Source organism: Teleopsis dalmanni, chromosome 1, assembly GCF_002237135.1.
Source record: "Teleopsis dalmanni isolate 2A chromosome 1, ASM223713v2, whole genome shotgun sequence".
In the NCBI taxonomy this organism is placed as follows: domain Eukaryota; kingdom Metazoa; phylum Arthropoda; class Insecta; order Diptera; family Diopsidae; genus Teleopsis; species Teleopsis dalmanni.
The window spans coordinates 159,688,130-159,709,193 of NC_051846.1; positions in this window are offsets into that span (position 1 = coordinate 159,688,130).

Below are 21,064 nucleotides of genomic sequence, written 5' to 3' on the forward strand. Positions count from 1 at the left end.
GAAAAAAATGATATAAAATTATATAAACGAGTAATATGTAATTTTTTCTTCATTTTTACTTCCCTATGCTCCAATAGGAGCATATATCTGTGTATTTGTTATCATCAAGCAATTAAAAAAAAAAGAATGCATAATTTTATCCAAGTTAAAGCGTTTTAAATAATGTTCAACCAAATATTGCTTTGGAATATATGAAACATATATATCAAGGTATAAGAAAAAAAGTCAAACTTTCATAACTCGAACTTCTATAACTCAAATTTTCTATAACTTGCACTAAATAGAGCGTAAAAGGGTTTATAGAGCAAATTACATACAATTACATGAAAATACTTTAACTCGAAGTCTCCATAAGTCGAACTTTTTTTTGCAAAATGTACCATTTTGTCATAGAAATTTAACTGTATGTATATATATATTTTATATCTATATATATAGATATATATATATAAAAAATTTCATTAACAAAGTTTTGTGTATAATTATTGGATTTCAAAGCTAACAAAACAGCTTTTTCGAGAATGCCCAAAAATTTCAATTAAGTAAAATAAATTTGTTTTGTTGTAATTAGAATTATTTTGCACTACTCTATAGAAAATAGTTTTTCCGTCATATCCGACTTTAAAAAAATTTAATTTATTTATTATTTTTATTATAAAAAAATAAGTTACTTATATAGTATATTTGATAATTTATTTGATAGCTTCTTTCGCATTGACTTGCTGCCTGCTTTTATATAGAATTGGATATAACTTTCGAGATACAATGGTGTATAAATGTTTATTTATCAGTAAAATATATAAATATTAAATAACTATTTAAGAAACTTGAAAAAAAAAAAATAAAATAAACCAAACATTATATAAGGAAATATAGTTAATTGAAAACATTATTTACGCCATAAATATTTCAGAAATATAGAAAATAAAATAAACATTATTTACGCTTACTTAACTTAAAGTTAAACTAACATTTAAGTTTGGCTAAGAAGCGCATATACCATATAACTTATATAGTAAATGTTCAAATGCTTTATTATTCAAAAGACTTAATCATTAAAAACAAATGCATTATATCCAATTAAAATTCATAACACAAGTAAATAAATTAACCTTAATAAACTTTAATTTCTTGTTAATAACAGCTGCTAATTTTAAATTTAAAGGGCACTAAAACTCAAAACAATATATAAACAATTGTTTTCTTAAACAAAACATTATTTTGTTTATTTTTTAAAAGCATTTGAGTTCTGCATAAATATTTGGCGATCCTCCAATACCAAAGCTATGTATTTACAGCACCTCTACATCTATGGAGCCAAGAATAAATTTTGTTTACACATTACCACTTCAGCGTTTTAATCAATGACAATAAAGCAATTAATTTGATTTGAGGCCAAGTCTTTATAATTTGTTCGTCTGTAATTTGTAATTTGTAATTGTTGAATTTCACATGGGCATGCATAACACATATTTTACAAGACTGTAACTTCAAGTGTATAAACTTATAACAAGTTTTATTTTCATTTCGGCTGAACACAGAAATTATTTAAATTTTTACACAAAGTGTTTTTTTATAATTTTATTCCGCCTTGGCTCAGCTTTCCTTTAAAAATTTTGTTGTTTATAAATAACTAAAATATAAGTGATATTTTTACGTTTAAATAATTAAAAATGATAATTTACGTTTACAATTTTTTTTGTTGTTTTGTTTTTTTTGATTAAATTACTAACACAACTTATTTTTAAATTTACCCATTTTCATTTATTTATTTCATATTATTACATTATTTACATGTAATTGTTTTTATGACGACTTCGATTTGTTGTAATTGCATTTAATACTTTTTATATTAACATATTCAATGATATATCATATTTTATTATCACTATATTCATCGATTTCATCGATTGCACAGTAAATTAAATAGTTTTTCGTTTTCAAGATTCAAGATTCAATAGCAAATGCGTTGAGCAATTAACGAACAAATAAAATTTGAAAAGTATCTGTTATGACTTTTGTTTAAACAATATCGAGTATGCAAGCGTTTAAATATAGAAAAACCGTGAAGTCTGTTACTGACGGCAACAAAGACAGGAATGAACTGCTGAGTTGTGATCAAACTAAGTTTAACTCTGATCCAACTTCACGCCAACGGCATTATGCAGTGTGCCACTATCGAAGAGCGAATTCACACAAACGAAGCAGATTTTCAACTAAAGAATTTTCAAGTTGTACGAAGTACGAAGTTTGTGGAAGCCATTAGTTATGCTGATAAATGTAGTTAAAAAAAAGCGTGGGGGATTTTCATTCATATTTAAGCTACAGTCAAGCATTTTCTTCATAACTTTACTATTTTATTTTGAAAACTGCATTTGTTCAAATCCAAGTCACGAGGTTGATAAATGCGACAATAAAAGAAAACATGTATGTAGAGGGACTGAATCAGGTGTGATGAAGTTGAACTCTTTTGACTTGTTAAAGTCGGAACTGGTCAGCAACAATGACTTCAAAAAAAAAAAACAAAAAGAAATTAACCTAAAACAATTTATTTAAAAATGAATATTATAAGAAAGAAAACTTTTTATATTATTTTTTCTATTTTATAAAACTTTCGCTAAAAGAAAGCATATTTCAATAATCATTCAATACTATCAAATGTTCCTCACTTAATTATTAGATGCAATTAATATTGATTAATATATTGATATATTGAAATTAATATATATAATTGAATTAGATTCAATTATTTTTATAAATTTAAGATAAATCTGTTAGAAATCTAGGATACATTATTCTATTTTATTTAAATAGTTTATGGTTTTATAAAGAATATAAGGTGTAAAGACAAATACTTTCTATATTAGATTTACCATAATAATTATATTGCAATAATTATTAATAATCATTACAACGATTTTAATATGTTCAACGATTATCTAAATATCAATAACTAAAGCGATAAAGATTGCAAAGGTAAATTCAAAATATCCTATATGTCTTCCTACGAAGAGATGAAACGTGTCTTAAGACTATATTGATGTAAAAGCCTTATGCTTTAGTTGAAGCAATGAATTAAAGGAAAACGAAGTTTTGGTAATATCGCAAATAAATGTAACATATCCTGAATAGAACAAAAACTTTTTTGAGTGTAATGTAGGCTAACGAAAAATTTGCAATGCTAGTTCTAATGATCACCTATAATTAATTTTATCTCAACATTGAAGAATTGGTGAGCTGATATATCAAAACAAAACCTATGCGCATCTTATCATATTAAAGAAGTGGTAAATAATGCAAAATCGAGATACACGTATCAAAAAAATTAATTTTAATTATTTAAATTTAATATATTACATATATTTCAACGTGCTTAACCGTATTTGATATACTATTGTTTATGATCTATAAGATTGTAAATAAATAAGTAGTAGTAGTAGTATTCTTTTTATTAAATATAGGTTATATTTACATTTACAAAATTAACATTTTCAATAATTTATAATATATAAAACATAAATATTATAAATAATTATAAGAAAAATAATAAGAAAAACCTAACTTCATTTACATAGTATCTAATTTTATCCTTATACGATTATGGCATTTGCCGTCAATCGGGAAATAAATAAGTATATAAAATATATTTACTTTTAAAAAACTGTAATATTTTATTGTAAATAAATTTTTTTTGTAGGCCCCCATATTCGAACAGTAGAAGTTTTCAGATATGCATCTAGTATGCCCTTTATTAATAATATTAGCTATTATTAGCTACTAATGGTTTCATTATATAATTGAACATTTTAAAAATTGTAAATTTGAGAATATTCTCATTACTCAATGAATGTGTTATCTTGTTGATATAACCTTTACACACTTATGTGACAAATCAAAAATTATATTAAACAATTTTCATTTAAATGAATTTTATACATGCAAAGAAAATTCTAGAATATACAAGACAACACCGTTGTTGTTGCAAGTTTGTTGTTATTATTGGTATACATTTTATTGATTTTTACATTTTAGCATAAATGTAGTATTATGCGTTTGTATGTTACGGAGAGTAACATAAGAGTGGAAAATATAATCAAAAATTTGAAATGAATGTGCAGTTAAGCTTAAAAATATCTAAAAAAAATCCCCTGCATAAAAATTTTTTGTGATGAACAAATTTTATCTTAACGTTTTATATATTTACTTATTAACGAAAACTTTAACTTTCATTAACTCACACAATTATTGAGCGTAGCATTTATCAAAATAAATTAAATTTCTGAAGTAGATAGAAACAGTGGAAATGCATTAATATACAAATTAATTATTAAAAATTATTTATGAATACAATATATAGATTTTAAACAGTAAGACGAGACGCATCGAGGTAGCGGAGTGTATATGGTATATCTGTCTCACTAACTAACAGACCTAATTAAATGAAACTTTGTGTAGGGATTTTTTTATAAATGCAGGTAAATCAGTCAGTGAATATTACTTCTGTTTAATTATGCGAAGTAACGCCAATACAAAATAACTGACTAAAATAAACTTATATTTATAAATTTAATGGCATTAAATTTAACTTCTTCTTTATATGTTCTTATCAAGAGGGATTACATTAAACAGATAAATAATATATTAACTTGAGAAAATTAGCGTATAAATATAAATGGAAACTTTAAGTTTAAATAAACAAACCAGCTAACAGACAAAAAAAAGAGAGGAACTGATTGTAGGCGTGTCAATCAACAAAATATTATTTTTAAGGACTAATGATTATAACTCCGTACGAATCTAAAAACACAGATCTCGCACCTATTCGACAGCCTATTGCCTGTTTAATTGCTTAGGTTGAATTTATTCAGTAATTTTCCTCTCACGTGGGTATTTAATAAATTTCAGAATTAAGTAATGTTGTATTACCTCATGCATGGTTACTTATGCCACAAAGAAATTTATTTTATTGTTCTTAAATATGCCTAAACAACATTCAGAATAATCAACGCATCAAAATTGCATGTCAATGTTTAAAACAATAAAATATACCTTACAGAAATATCTTTGATTAAAATCTTATCAAATTTTATCAAATCTATGTTCATCATATAAATGCACAACATAAATATAAGCAAATATTTGATAGTTACTTTTTACGATTATTACATTTTTTCACACAATTTATTATATTTCTGCATAATTAATCTATAATCCCAATGCATAATTTTAATTAATTAATTCAAGATCCGAAAAAGGAGATTTAAAGAGATATTCTGGTAAATTGATTCTGGAAAATTGATCTTCAAAATTTTCTTTTTTGAATTGCTACAATAATGTTAAAAATCAACATACAATTTATTTAAATTAGTGTGAAGGGATTATAACGTATTACAACAGAATAATCCAATTTCAATGAGAGAAAATTAAAGCCTGAAATGAACCTGTTTTACGGGTACTTTTTACACTTATCGCTTAAACAGCGTTTATTACATCTTTTAAAATGTGCAATGCAATCCAAGTGAATCCAAAATGCTTGTCAAGTGATTATGATTAGTTAATCTAGTATATTTGATTAAGCCATGCACAATAATTATCGAAAATAAAACCAAGATTAAAAAACTAACTGAGAATTATAATGTATATAAAATTATAAGCTGATTTCGAACATAATTATTCGAATGAAATGAAATTTTTTTTTTGCATTTTAATAGAGTTTTCTCCAAATTGGGGTGTTTCAAACTCTTACTGTTATCAATAATATTCATGCATTAGGAAACAAATAATACGTTTCTTCGTTTTCATTATATTTTAACTTCTGCAAGTATTGTGCATAATAGATCAAACTGGTCGCAGTGCATAGGGGCTTAGCCTAACCCGAAAACCCCCGCAAGTATTACTTAGTGTATACATTGCACAATTGTTGATTATTATAAGACATATTCATATTTATTTAATATAATATATTCATATAGTTAAGTCTTTTGTCACTTATGACGACAAAAATATATTTTACTAATAGGAGCAATTCCTCTAAGCTGTGGCTTATGACCAACCCATAACCCATTCTAATTAGAAAATCACAACTGTTTTGGTTGTTGTCATCTGAGAAATCATAAAAAAGTAGTGTTAATAATTTTAATAATAATTTCTAATGTGATAGGTTTAAAATTTTTAGCCTGACACTTATAATCCAACAATTATATATGGATTTACAAAACCAATGTTCTAGAAACAGCTGTATGGTCACCCAAAAACTCAATTAATTGTTGTTGTAGTTCACAACTTTTAATAAAACCATTCTAATTTTAATGAAATTTTATAATAGAATTAATATGATAATTTTTGTTTTTAGATAAATAATTTTCTTATATTTTTAGATTATTAATTATTACAAGAACTCAAAAACATCTATTTAAAAAATGTAAAAAATATTTTAAAATATGTTGTATAATTTTTTTTTTTATTAAAGAAAAAAACATAAATTTTGCGTGTTAAAGTTTAAGACAATTAGAAAATATTCTCAATAAGATTTCTTATTAAGATTTGACAGTATCATGTATTAAAAACAATTATTAATTTAAAATGCACAAATTAAAAAATATTAATTAAAGCTAATTTATTTAATGCATTATTAAATATATATATATAATTTGAGATAAGTATGCATTGTAATAAGTATTGTTAAATATATTTTCGAAACAATGAGAGATATACTATAAAAATATTAATTTTTTGTTTTGAGGCTGCCGTTAGTGGTAATGATATTTTGAACAATAATTCCTCTCTTATAATCTTATCCATATATCTTAATTCTTATACACCCCTACTATACTATACATCTCTGTGCTTGTATTACTCAAACGCATATCTGACTTACTATACTATACTGCTTGTATAGGTTAAAGTGAACAGAACTATAAATCTAGAAAGATCGATGTGAGAATTAATTGTAATCCTTACGGTAAGTAAGAATAGAAAAAATAATACAATCTCTAAAAATCGTGTATCTCGTATATAATACCAATCAAAATAAATTTTGAATTATTAACGAAATCCTTCGTACGTAAAGTAGCTTTTTAATAAAAAAAATTTTAATACTTTTAATTAATTATTATAGTATCATTGTTGATACTGTTGCTGTTAAAATGTTAGATATTTTCTATCCATTTTAATTTATATTTGTTCAAAAAGATGTTTAATTTTTGTTAAAAAACGATTTGATTTTCTTCAAAGTAGTTTGGATCCATTATTAATTAACTATACCAATACGTTTTGAAACAAGATACACAGATTAAATCATTTTAGGATTGCTTATAACTTGTTTAACCCATTTGCATTTATCTTTGACTAAATCATGTAGTTTGAAATTATTTCCTTATTCTAAAAGGTGCTTAGTGCACAGAGCTTGGTTTACAACAATCCCACATCTATTGAATGAATTTCACTTATAAAAGATTCCAACAGATTCTTAATAAACATCGCACGTGAAAATATCGTCTTTTACGATATTAAATATTATTTACTCATGGTTAATATTATTACTGATGTAATTGTTTTACAATTTAATTTTAATCATAAAATATTTATAAGGCATGCAATTACTACTGATCTCACTTGAGGTCCAGTTTTGGGACTAACAGAACGAATTATAGTGAATTTAAACTTCTATTATTTATCTGTACTTTATTGTGCTTACAATATAAAATATCAACTTTTATATATTAATTTTATTATACAATTTAGTGGTTTACCGTATATATTATTTTTAATTTTCTCTTAAATTATTAACATTAATTACACTAGCCAACAAATTGTGCTCTATGGATTTTGGGGTTATGAATCTTAATCTGTAGTTAATCTGTAAAGTATTATGATATCGTTGGAAATGTGCTTTTTTATGCTTTTCTGATACTGATCCCATTTGTGACATTATTTTTGATTTAATTATATTTTGACCTATTAAAGCGCGAAATAATCTATTATCTCTATAATTTAGTTAGTATGTAATGAACGTCATATTATATGGTTAATAAACTATTGATCCCATCTTGTAGGATTAGTGTATACACAAATTAATCTGAAAATAAATTGTTTTATATTCAGAAAAATCGCTTTAAATCTAAATCAAATCAGTGAATCCAAAATCTGTAATTTATAGGAGTCACAAAAATAAATGATAGTTTGATATTTTAAGAAATTTAAATATCGTATATACACTCAGAAAAATATGTTTTTGCCACAGACTAGCTAAATTGACCTAAATTGTGGTAAAGAAAATATGAAAACCAACATATGGTATGGTTAAACCAACGTAATGCGTCGGATAAGAATATTTTTACGTGAGGTTTATTTAAAATCAGGTTATATCAACCAAATTATTTTCCTGAAAATTATAAATTTAAATAATAAAAATTCACTATTTTATTAATTTATTTCGTATTTCATATCTGCTTTCTATAATTTTCAAACATACCAAAATTCCTAATAATTTCGCAAATAGGATATTTAAAAAAAAATTTCTGGTACGAAAAAACGTCTAGAAAAGCACATTCGAAAAATGATATCTTGAAAACTATATATGCTAAGTAATAATTAATAACGAATTTGAGTTAAGAAATCTAAAATCCATTAGAAACTGTCATTAGTTTTGAAGTCGATTTTTATTTCGATCGTTGTTTTTAGTATATTTCTATACATATTTCGTTAAATTCGCTTTTGCCTTCATCAGGAGAATTCCTAATATTTCATTAGGAGTCATTAATTTGAATCATTAGTTAATCAGATTAAAAATTTTGTTGATCAGTGTAATTTATTGTGCTTAGAAAAATGAGGTTTTTTTTTGTATATATCATTTGATTGCAACAAAGTATTTAATTTAAAATTGTTAATTATTCAATATGACTTAGCAATTAATAATAATTTTACCAAAATTTTATTGAATTTAATATTGCAAGAATATTGAAAAATATATACGAAAAAAGATTTAAGCGCTTTTATTGCTAAAACTGATTTGGCATATTTGATTTTTACTTCTAAATTTTATTAATACAATAATTGCGTTAATTGTGCAACTTTCGTAATGGTTCTTAAGTGTTGTCTAAACAAAGTAAAAAATCAGCTAATAATTAAAAAACTATTTGAAGAAACTGAACAAAAATAAGTGTATTGTAATGTCTGTTTCCAAGCACTTACAATAAAAATTACGGGGTCTCTAATGGATTCAAGCAAGCACGAGGTGCTTCATATATGTCGCGCACTGCAAAATTTATTACTCAAAATTGTTAAGAAAAATTCCCACGACTCGAACGTATCAAAAACAAGTGAGTTCAAGTACGTCATGAGAATATGTTAGAATGGCAGTTTTTTTATTATATTTACAATAACTCAGTGAGTATTTCAATTTTACATATCTCTTTGCAATGGCCCGAAAGCATCAATTTTCTTAGAACAATACTTCAGATTAATTATACTACATGCGTTGTACTCGCAAATGAAGACAATAGCTGTACAGTATGCCTTCTTTGGAATAGTAGGGGGATTTTTATTTAATCGAAAATTTCACTTTTTTATGTAAATATTTACTTACTTAGAGTAATAAAAACTTTTGTACTCATAATTGAAGAATGCAAATAAAAAATTATAAATACACATAACATAAACAATCTAAATAAAACTTGGCTTAAAATTAAAACCCAAACAAAAGCGGATGATGAATGAAAATTTGACAAATGAAAATCTTTAAATTGAAGAAACCTCCGTATATGGTTTCAATGGATTTAGCCAGAAACTCAGTGATTTAATTTTTTAATTTTACTAAACAAATTTATAACAAAAGATACTTCATTGCACTTATAAAGTTTTTATACTTAATATATACTTAATTTTTTTTAATTTGCTTAATCCGTTCAAAATCATTATCTTTTGTGGTTTTCAAATGAGTTTTTTTTTGGAGTTTAGCTGTAGAATTTCCATTTTAATTTGCTATTTATTTTATATTTGAAATTTTATCTCATAAATTATTTTTAATTTAATTTAGGTATTTGTTTTAATAATTCATAAGATTTTATTTTTAAAATATAATCGTTAGTCAGAAGTGTTTGCTTGATTTTGTTCTCTGAACTGATTCGAGGAATTGAATTGTTTTAAAATCTAAATTTAAAACAAGTATGATATTGTTTACAAACAATTGACAGTGCAAATATTATATATACGAGTAAGTAGTTTTCTTTATATTTACAAATTTGTGTTTTAAATGATTTCACATTAATTTGCATAATTACAGAGAACATTTTTAATGAAAAATATATTAATATGTTTATGAAATATTAAATTTATTTAAAAATAATTTTAAAAAAATATTGAATAATAAGTAATTCTATGAATTAGTTATTTATGCTTAAGAATTACTTAATTGAACTCTAATCGCGTTTTCGATTGGTAAATCTGGTGTAACTTTTTCAATCGACATTCAGATTTAGTATAATTTTCATTTTCGATCAGTAAACATTACGAGTAAAATGTATAACACTCGAGATTAATTTATAACACTACTAGGTATTTTGCCAGAGTAGCATGATTACACTGAAATTAACAATTTTTTTATATGGTTTGACAAATAAAATGTGATTTGATTCGATATATGTATTTATAGAAAATATAAATGTCTATTAACACTACTACAAAAATGTGAGCAGGTTTATCATACCAAGATGAAGGGCAAGGTTAATCACCTACAGCTGTAGCGGGGCCTGGACTCAGGGCACACCGATTAAAATTTTAAATGACTAATAGGGATTCTACCTCGAAGTAATACTAACGTAGTCCCGGGGTAGAACAAGGTCCCTAGGAATGAGGCGAAGTTATTTAGTCCGTGAGAGTCGGGCAACCATTTTCCGTGGCGCCGGATTGTGGTCAGTGCATACGCATTCCACACCTGTTAGATTACCTTAAAAATGTTCGGTTGGACAATAAAATTTGACGGATCGAAATTAAATCTAAATTGAATCCAGATTTACCAATCAAAAGCTTTGTAACAATCGTAAATAATAGAATTCAGAAATATTACACACATAACTTAATACACATTTTAATATATATAATATATATATACTATATATTATATAATATAGTATATATATATTATATATACATACTATAACAAAAGTAGTGGATTGCTAATAGTAAAACCTATGTCTCTTATCTATTGTAAATTTAAAGAGTGTTCGAATTATTATGTGCGAAAAATTTTCAAACTTTACAAATTATGGATCCGACCGCGTATTTTATGCAGCAACGGACCATTATTTTATATCTGTTGCTCTTTATTTTTGTCTGCGTCTCTGAGCACTCAGTTATACAGATTTTTTTTACATATCATAGTTAAAGTATGAAAAGATTTTTTCGAAATACCTTAATAATCTCTACCTAATGTCCATTAAAATCTATGGTATATAATGCTTATAATGTTATACATAAATTTCACATACAAAGAATTTCTCAACGCAAAGAAAGTGTGTTTATTGAATTTTATTTTCATTAGCATAAGTTTACAAAGTTAATTGAAGTTAATTTAATGGTGATTAGTAAAAATTTATCACTACATAATTTGTTAAAATTTACTTGCATTTAGAAATATTTTTTTAAAACAACTCGACATTTATACATATTGAACTGTCTGTTAACTAACATTATCATTAATTTATTTAGAAATTTTTTGCAAATTGTAACCGAAACATGTACTTCGGAGCATTGTTTATAAACTTTTTTAACGTGCTACATGTATTCAAAATAAATATTTAGAAAATCTGTTTACAGAGTGCTATACAATAAACTTCTTTTAATCTTCGTATAACCTCAGTAAACCCAAAGATAAACCATTCGGTATCCATTAGCAACCGCTATATTCTAAAAATTTGATATTCGGTGCTGTTTATGGATTGATGCCATACTTGAGCTGTATATGTTTAAAAAAAAATCGGAATAGCACTATTAAAAACACCTAGAACACAATTATAAATAATAATCAACTGTTTCATATGTGCGGGGACATCGTCTGGATGATTTCTGCTTTCAATAACAATGAATTACATGATATATTATCAGATAAATCAAAAAGTAATGAAGTTTTTGGGAGGGTTCTTAAATCATGTGATTTACCGCTGGTAGAGCATTTTTTTGTAAAAATATTTAAAGACATTGCTCAAAAGTAAATAATTATTTAAAGAACTTTAAATACTCGAAAAAGTTGTAGAAAATGATTACTCTGGGATGTTTTAGAAATAAATTTTCTTGATTAAAGTTTTCAAATTTAATATGAAATACTTCTAAAAAACTCAAATCAAATCAAGTATAAAAATCAAAAATATACAAAACATGATTAATGAATAGAATCTTAGTTTAAATTATATTAATTTTTTGATATACTCTATATATAATACTCCAAGAATATTGCTTAAATATTTATTAAAATTGGTTCATTTAAAGCCAAAAAAAAATTTAATACTTAGTTTCCATAAAAATAGAAATATTCTAAAAAAAACTAGTTTTAATCAAACAAATTTTTCAACATCTTTAACCTTGTTTATTATCTTCAATAAGAGAAATATTAATCCAAGAAGTATTATTGAAAATTATATTGAAAAACATAATCAAGAACGACATGCCATTGTTTAGCATAGTTAATAGTATACGGAAAAATATGTTTAAGAACAATTTAAATTCATTGAAATTTTCATTTGTTGCAACGTCTAAACCTGTACTTCAAGAACTAAGACCGGATTTCCAAAAAAATTAAAATAAAATAAAATTCTCGTATTTATTAAAATCTTGTAAGGTATCATTAAGCGGAATTGCCCTATTATTATTATCATTGTGTTACCTAAAGTTATAGACATAGAAGCAGCAATTAGATATAGTCAAAAACAAAATAAAACTAATATTTATAATGGAATAGCTTCGATTCGAAGAACATGTATTTCGTTTAATTTTTTTTTTTTTGTATTTTAATTTAATTTGCTCTTATTTCGTTTTTAAAATTTTTTCTTTATACACAATGAGTTAATATGAGTTAATAGTACTCTTGGCAATAATTGTTGCCAAAAGTCAACGGTTTATAATGGTTAATGGCTAATGGTTTATAATTGGAAATATGCTTATTGAAAATTTCAGAACTTTTTAAATTTCTGAGTAATCGAAGATGTTTCTATAATGCTTAGACACACTAGATTGTTTTTTGAAGATCAATTTCAGTACAATTGTTTTTGTTTAAGGCTATAGTTCATTCTTAAGTTTTTTGGAAATTCGTATATATTGTTATGTGTGTGCAAAAACACAAGAGGCAGAAGGGCAACGAAGAAAGAATTTACGATCATTTTTCAAATCGTGTCAAAAAATTCTAAAAGTTATAAATTTAAATTTTTAAAATTAATTAAATTGTGTGAAAACCATTTTAAAAATCATTACTAATATGCGAATCCTATGTGTTTGGGCGCACTGTATTTCTTTTTGAAATCAATCTTCATGCATGAATTTTTGTTTAGGAATCCTAAATTAGGATCACACTTAATTAATTCCACTGGTTGAAAATTTGTGTACATAAACTGTAGTTGTTTATGTGTGCGTGTACAAATAAAAACCAAGAGAGAATTTGTGCATGCTTGGTTTAACTACCCTTTCAACTGCCTAAATAGTTGAAAATTTCAAACTTTGAAATAAAAAATTGCAAAAATTGTATAAAACCGAAGTTATTATCAATTTTTTATATATATAAATTATATTTAACAATTTGATAAGTTTGTTATTTTAAAATTTGTGTACAATTTCTTTCTTATAATAGTTGAATAATTCACGAAAAAAATTATTACAGAAGAATAAAATAATGATCTGTTATAAAGTTAAATTACACAATAATTAATTTTTTTTACAATATATGACTACTAATTATTTAACATTTTAATAATTTAATTAACTGTGTACAATTAAATAATTGTGATATAATTTTATAAAAAGTAAAAAGAATTTTTACATATTTTTATTCGAAAATAAAAAGAATATTTTATTAAACGGGTTAGGAAATTCTTACATATTTAAATATAAGATTCATAATGAATAAAAAATAATTATTTCAACATATAAATGTAAGATCCACAATGAATAAAATATAAGGGTTTAATAAATTATTTAAAAATATAAGAATTTTTAAAAATATAAAAATGATTAAAAATAATTCAAAATTGAATTATTATTCATTTCCTTTAAAGGTTTTTTACAGCTTTGACTTCTTAAAATCAGACGACGGTAAATAAATGTATTAAAAAACATGGGGTTGTGCTGAAAACTGCAAAGATGAAGTAGTTTTAAATGATCATTCAGTTTACAGCTTCAGATAGGAGCAATGAACCGTGCTTCTATTAAAATAATCACATATATTTCTTTCAAAATTTGTTATTTAATAACGGTATTATTTATTTAATAAGTTAAATACTCTATGTAACGTATTACATTTGAGTCTTCAAAAGCGTTTTTAATTAGACATCCTATGTATCTAAGTATTGTGATAAGATATCAAAGTTGTTCAAAGTAGAATAATTAAACAAAATGCTTATTATTTCATTTCCGAACAAAAATACAACAATAAAATAATAAATAATTAATAATAAAATATGTAATATTTTTATTAATTGTTACAATAAAAATGCATACCGGTACAATTGGTTTCAGTAGCTGCAGTGATTAGAATCAACAATACACTTAAGATTAAGTAAGCACTTTTACGCATGTTTTGTTTCCGGTTCCGCTTAAATCTTCCTTATAATGTAATAATATCTTCAGTATTCTTTTCTTTTATTATTTTTATCGATTTCGATTTTTGTAAACAAGTGCCACACGTTTTTCTCTTGAAACTATCGAATATTATTTATTCAATAAAACTGACAAGGCGCCAAATATTTACATTATAGAAAATATTTAAAATATCGTAAAATTCTTCGATTAATATTTTATTTTCTAATAACTGGAAATTTATTTTACAATTATTTTCAACCCGCTAATTATAAATTGCTTTTTTTGTAATGCTTGTGATATTTTCTTTATAAATTTTTGCATCTGTTAATTGCTGTAAAATGTACTGCACGGTTAGAATTCCGGTGTTGAACTAATCAAGTACGACCGTTGAATGAGTGTCTTTTTAAACGTTTTGTTTAAATAAAAAGTCCACTTAAATTTTTTGTTGTTGTTATTATTGCAATTGTTGTTGTCGTATTTAGTAAATTTCATACAACCCAATAGTTAAGTATAAAAAAATTATCTATTAGCAGCAGTAGTTACTGTCAATACTGTTACTGTTACTGTTTTTTTATTCAATATCAGAGAGTATCGGAAAGATATGAATTTTTTAATAAAATATAATGCTTGTTGTTGTTGTAATTCAACATACAAAGCTACCATATTATTATAAATCATATATATATATAATAAATCTGAATTGTTTCTGTGCTTTTCGATAAGGCCTACCGAAATTGTTACTGTAAATCGGCAACGAAGTGCCAATAAACTGCGGGTGTTTTATTTTATTGCCGAAAGTAAATTTTGATTAAAAAAAATTGTTATAAATATAAAGGTTTAAAATTGTTATTACGAAAAGTCATGTACGCAGAAAAATTATTATTAAAAAAAAAATAGCACTGATAAACAATTTTATTAACTCAATTAATAACACCAGTAAACAAAGTAGTAGATATCATTACTTATATCCTTTCACATAATTGTTACTATGTAACATTAATTTTGTTGTTGATGATAAAAAGAGAAAAGAAGTAATAGGAATAATTGTTTTATTGTAAGCAGTGATACACATAGGAGAGTAAAGTTGTAAAGTAGATATAATGGAAAAAAAATTGAAAAATTAAACAAAAAAATAAAATGATAAAACACAAGAACATATAAATCCCAGATTAAATAAATGAAATAAATAAACAAAATAATGAGGTTTTTCAAACAGTAGTGCACTACAACAACAAAAATTAATTTTATATTATTTTAATTAATTAAATTTTTGACTGACCATACAGCTGTTTCGAGTATTACCAAATACCCACCATCAGTGATCTTAGTACAATTTTTTATATATATTTTTTATTAAATAATTCTCTTGAAACTTCAAGTACCAAGGGTTGAACACGTACCCTGCCATATTTAAAGCTCAGAGTCAGCGCACCTTAACCAACTGACCCAAAGCCGTACTTGACTTTTTATGTTCGCATATTTTTCTAGAGTTTTGTTACTTTGCTGTGAAAGTTTTATTAACAAATTCACTTGCTGTGTTTATATTAGAACGAAAATAAATAAATATATAGAATTTTATTTTATTTAAGAAATAAAATAGGAATTAGATATTCGGAAAATAAATGTTAAATTGCAATCAATCCTCAACTTATATTACTAAAATCGAACATTAATCGAACATTAAGAATATTTTTATAAAAAATTATCCTTCTTATTTGAAAATATTTTAAAGATTAAATAAAATACAATTAAAAACTACAAAAACCATCAAATTAACTATAATTTAATTTATATCGCTTGTAAAGTAAACCCTCTCACTTCATTCACGCATACAATCACTGCTTAACTTCGCATAATTGTGTAAAGTAAAATGAAAAACAGGTAATTTATTTAACTAACCGAAGTATATTGAGGATAAAGAAAAATAATGGTCAATACAATGTACCACCTAACAATGAGAACAAGACAATGAGAACAAGAGTAACATTTTACAAACAATTTTTGTAGAAAACTTATGAATAAACCATTGTTTTAAGTCAGCTAACAGCACTAAGAGAGTAAGAGAAAACCTATGAATAAACATTCTCTGTATTCACAATTAAATAAAATGAAAAGAACTAACGAAAAAAAGAGATAAGAGATGTAAAAATAAAGGCAACAAATGGAATGTTGTGAAATGTAAAAAGAGAGACGGAAAAGAATGATTTGATAACAAAAACAGACAAAAACAAAGAAAATGTAGTGTGATGAGACACAAGTGAAAAAGAGATTTGAAAACAAAAGCAGTTATAAATGGAATGATAAAAAAAAATTCTGTGAGAACAAATTGATAGACGGTGGAAAAGAAAAATTTATAAAAATAATTATAAAGAAGGATATTAGTGAAAGAGATATGTTAACAGTGAAGGTTAAAAAAAAGTTGTCATTTATTACATAAAATAAAGGAAAAATATTATTATTATTTTATTTTATAAAAATAATAACAAAAAATAAAAAAAAACATTAACGATAGAAGGTAAAAAGTGTGTTCATTCGAAAACAAAAAACTGAAATCAAGCTGGGTGATTTGGAAAAATATTAAAAAGGAAACTTTTATTCTTTTAATTACTAATTTCAGTTTATTCATTATTATACTCGTTTTATTTTATAAATGCTAGTTAAAAGTATATAGATTAAAGGAATAAATATATATTTTAAATTAAAAACAAAATTCAATGGCTGAATTCAAATTAATGTTTAACACATACATAACATAATTTTGTTAAGTTTTGAGTTGAGAACACAATAAAAAATGCTTTTAATTGGACTTTTAACTGTATTCATACTATATAATATTTTGATATTTATAATAAAAAGCTATAGTAAACGGTTGGAAATATACAAAATACTCATGTATACATAGGAGAACACTATATATATTACACAAATTATTTAATACATATGACAATACATATATTTAATACAATGACAACAGTAGTCACATTATTATTATTGCACTAAATTGAAAATAAGCAACTAATTAAAAATATTCAGATTTGGCATTGTTACGATTTCGCGGACATTGAGTTTTTAAGATTAAGCTATATGTCGGCCAAAATAAAAACATAAAATTATATATTAAAAATGAAGACTAATATACACATAGGACAAAAATAGTATATGAAAGCAAACTTTCGTCTCTAAAATAGGACTATTAGAGTTCATTATGATAGTAGTAATAGAAATAGTAACACTTTAGACCTCAGTACGTTTAATATTGAGATATATATAAAATTGTGTTACATAGTATGTAACATGTCACCTAATGGGTAGACTAAAAATAATGGCACCAACTCCTTTTTTTTATTATTTTCGTTTTATGATATAAAGAAATTCAACAAAAAGTATTCAAATATATCTGAACACAGCTCTGAATAACAAACTCACTGCATTGTATTATACTAGTATATGTAACTGTAAGAAAATGCAATATCCATTTTGCTAAACGCTTTCTGTAATTTTAAAAATTATAATCTATATTAATGTTTCAAATAGTTAATGCTTCCTTTTTATATCTTGACACTGCTGTTAGCTATTTCTTTCAATTCCAGTTCATGATGAATCAAACATAAAGACCTCACAGGTACAACTGTAGGATTTGGCATCATTACTGTATCAATAAATAATTATTGTTTTTCTTTGACTTCAATGATATTTTTTGCCTTCAAAAAGATATTATAATAAATTTTTCATAAAAATTATATAAATTTTTTATTAAAGTCAATATAATTATGTATATGTTACTGATACTATATAGTGCTTTGCTTGTCTTTTACTATATAGTAATTACTGTGTTCTAAAATCATTTTATTATTTATTGTAATTTAAGATTACAATACTAATATTTTTGTTGTCTTATTATTTTTTAATTATTGAAGATGTAATCACTGTCTATGTAACAAAATAATTCAAAGTCACAGCAGAATTTTCAATGCAATACCCTGTGTAATTGAACTTTACAGCAGAAAAGAATTGAAGACAAAAACACAAACGAAAACAATGATAAGTTTTATCTACAAAAAATGTCACTTTATATCGATGATTGCTGACGTTATTGATTCGGAGCAGAGGGGCTCATAGGTGCCATAAAACTCTAATCAATTTAAGTGCGTCATAGTGTCAACAAATTATCACAGACAAAAATCAAAACATAGGTATAAACGTGAAATTCAGCGAAAATCGCTATCATTCAACTTCGAAACGCTAACAAAATGTGAATAATATTTTTGCAACTACAGAAGGAGTGATATGTAATCACTAAATCAAGAAGGAGTATGAGCGTAAATACTCTTAATAACATGTGTCAACTTGAAGTGGCACATTTGTTTTCGCTAAAACAATTGGGTTTTATCATTGTTTTTTTTTTTAAATTATATTCCTAAGTGATTTATTTTACGTTAGTTAAAGAGAAAGTACCTTTCATAAATATATTAAGTTATTTCACTCATAATGATTAACATTGAGCTTCTTTGAAACAGAAATAATTATCAATCGTAAAGCAAGTAAACAAAACGGATGGTGGGTATATTTAAAAGTAGCTTGATCCTACTGATAATATTAAGTGCTTTCTTAATTATTTTTAAAATGTTTTTTATTATATTTTAACCCTTATTTTTAGATTTTCTAACTGATATTTGTTATATTTATATACGAGTATTGATAAGCTTAAGGCATCATACATTCATTACATATATCACCGTTCCTAGCCCTAAAAAACACGAAGGTGTGTGCTTTTGCAAAAATGTGTATACAAAATTGTACAAAATCGTACATACTTATCGTTATCAAGTTTATCTCTGATTTTTTATTAACAATAATAAAAAATTTATCAGCTCGTAATTATCATAAATAAAAATTGATTATTATGCTTAAAATTGACCGATTTGATGAATATCTTTAGAGGCTACCAAGGCCAATGCAATACATTTACAGATAAGACCCAATTAGTTTTTGAAAAATGTGGTATAATAAGCTTTTTATTAAATTGAAATAAAAGCGAAAAATAAAGAAAATTATTTATTTTGCATCCTTAAAATTAAGGCTATACCAAAATAAACATTTTTAGTGAAAATATGAAAATTAAATTTTTAAATTAAATTTTTAATTAAATTATACTTTATTAATATATTGATATTCAGATGTCTGAGTTGGTGAATCAACACCTTTACTCTATTTTATCTGTGGTTCTAAGTCACACTAAGTATAACTGAATACGGAGCTTTATTATATGATGGATCTGATGTCTTTGTATCTGCCTGTGTTTATCAAATTACGCTGTATTTTTAGGATGCTGAGAGTTGGATTATTGTGACTGTCAATTATATTGAACAGTTTCAGAGCACGATCTTTAATGTATTTTTCGACTGAATCGACTCTCAGATCTCTGACTTTATTAATACCAACAAGAAAGGCAATCTATGAGTTAAGACAATACTGTCATTGGACAATTACAATAGGAAAAATTTTAAATTCTACATTCTAATGTCGAATGTACAGAACGTACAAATATTATCTGTAAAAAAGATAAGCAGAATTCATTTAATTCTGCTTATCCAAAAACATATTAAAAATGCTACACCGAATATTAACTGAACAGTAGAGACATTGCATTAAAACCAATGTGAAGATTCTCATATGAACTGACAAATTCGAAATAGTATATATTAGAGAATTTCTGTACACCGATACACAATAGGCAAAATAACTGCAATCATACTTAACACTATATAATGAAATAACAATATCAGTTTAAGCTGTCATTCTAAACATTACGAGAATCTAAGCCTTTTAATAACTCTTTAAGGCATTGCCCTATATCAGCACGCATTAGTACATTCTTCAAAATATTCATAGAGCTAATATGTCTTTAACTCTTTACTACATCTGTTGTTCATATGCATATTTGCATCAACTGCGGGAAATACTGTAGTAAGCGCTTTTGCAGATAAAAATAGTAATCATAAGTGATATGTATCCATAATCGTCTCAGCGTAAACTAAAAAGCTTTGCCAAAAAATTTGTTTATACATACAATGCAATAAAACTTAAATCAACGAAACCCCTAAAGTTAGGTTATGCATCTCGATACGATCGATACGTATTTTAACAAAAAAATTATAACAAAAAATCAACAAATAAAATATTATAAATATTAAACATTTCTATAAATGTCTATAAAATTATGTTGAATCTTTAAATTATTACTAATTGATATTAATCTATATATTGGTTTGTTCATTTATCA